Genomic DNA, 1965 nt, shown 5'->3' on the forward strand with positions numbered 1-1965 from the left:
AAATAATACAAACTGTGATGACTCCTCTTATGGGAGAATTTTGGAGAATAGGATTTATGTATTTGTGTCCCCTTTGGGTTTCCTTTGGGGTTTTCCTTATTTTTATCATATGTATATATTGCTATGCTCGGACCGGTTATCTTCGCAGCCGAATTTTGAGTCTTGATATTCCTATTTTTGACACTTCTTTGTATATATATAATCACGCGTTGGTTATCCTTGTTCGTTACGTTATCGATCGGAGTGTTGCGCTTTCGAGTTGCGATTTTTGTTTACCCCTTTTTTCTACAAAGGCTCCTAGTTATAATCAATCATTCATACTACTATACGTGCTAAATTTTTATTTTAGAGGTCGTAATGCCTTGCCATCTCTGAATTATGACTTAAGCATAAGACTCTGTATGGTAGGGTGTTACATTATGGTATCAGAGCAGTTCGTTCCTGTAGAGCCTGAGGGATGGAATGACTATACTTCTGTGCATTCTCTGTATGTGTGTTATGTGCTATTAGTATATCTGCTTGATATAATTGGCATAAACGTTCATGAGCATGCATTTGGGACTTTGAAGCACTAGACTTCCGATATTGAGACTAATCAACTTGATATCGATTGTTTGGTGTGTATAGGAACCAGATGGCGCCTCGTGGACGCGAGTGTATAGGGACCAGATGGCGCCTCGTTGACGCGGTAGAGGCCGTGGGAGAGGTCGTACTAATGCTCGTGCGCTGGAGAATAACCCTAATGACCCGGTGAACTTTATGACTGCGTTGGAGAACATGGCTGCTGCTATGCAAGCCACTGCTGAGGCTCTTGGTCAATAGATGAACAACCATGGTAATGATGGAGGTGGAGTTCAGGGCCCGATGACACTGGCAAACTTTTTAAAGGTTAATCCACCTAAGTTCAAGGGAACTGCTAGTCCGACTGAGGCTGATACATGGTTTCAGGCTATAGAGCGAGCACTGCAAGCACAAGTGGTACCTGAAGGACAGCGTGTCGAGTTTGCTACCTATATGCTCACAGGTGAAGCGTCGCATTGGTGGCAAGGCATCTGACGTCTTCTGCAGCAGGGTGATGGCTATATCACCTGGAATGTCTTCCAAGAGGAGTTCTATAAGAAGTACTTTCCGACTTCTGCTAGGACGGCTGAGGAACTTGAATTGTTACAGCTGAAGAAGGGTACTATGTCTATATCAGAGTATACTGACAAGTTTGAGGAGCTGTTCAGGTTCTCTCGTATGTGCCAAGGGACTCCGGTGGAATATGAGGAATGGAAGTGTGTTAAGTATGAAGGAGGACTCCGGAGCGATATTTTCAGTTCAGTGGGACCAATGGAGATTAGGACTTTCTCCGAGTTGGTAAACAAGTGTAGGGTTGCTGAGGAGTGTGTGAAAAGGGCAACTGCTGAGAAAGGGAGTCACAAAGGATCATTCCTACAGAACCGAGGGAAGAGCTTTGCACCTAGAGGTCCGTCTTTCAAGAGGGGAAGCTCTTTCAAGAGGCCCAACAACAACAACTCCCAAGGAAAAAGGTATGGGAAGTAGCCTCAGAATGATCAAGCTTTTACTAGGTGTGGAAGTCACCATCCGGGAGCACCATGCAAGGCCGGATGGGGTTTGTGCTACAATTGTGGAAAGGCGGGGCATAAAGCCACAAGTTGTCTGGAGAAGAAGAAACAAGGTGCTGGGAAAGCACAACAGACTTGTCGGGTGTTCACCACCTCAGCTATAGGTGCCGAGGGATCCAAGACACTCATTCGAGGTAACTGTGAAATGGCTGGTCAAACTTTAAATGCTTTATTTGATTCGGGAGCATCACATTCATTCATTGCATTTGAGAAAGCCCATGAGTTAGGACTAAAGATTGTAACTTTAGGTTATGATCTAAGAGTGTACAATGCTACCCATGAAGCCACGGTAACTAGGCTAGGATGCCCGGAAGTTTCCTTTAGGTTCAAGCAGCGT

The sequence above is a fragment of the Arachis duranensis genome, chromosome 3 (assembly GCF_000817695.3).
Source record: "Arachis duranensis cultivar V14167 chromosome 3, aradu.V14167.gnm2.J7QH, whole genome shotgun sequence".
In the NCBI taxonomy this organism is placed as follows: domain Eukaryota; kingdom Viridiplantae; phylum Streptophyta; class Magnoliopsida; order Fabales; family Fabaceae; genus Arachis; species Arachis duranensis.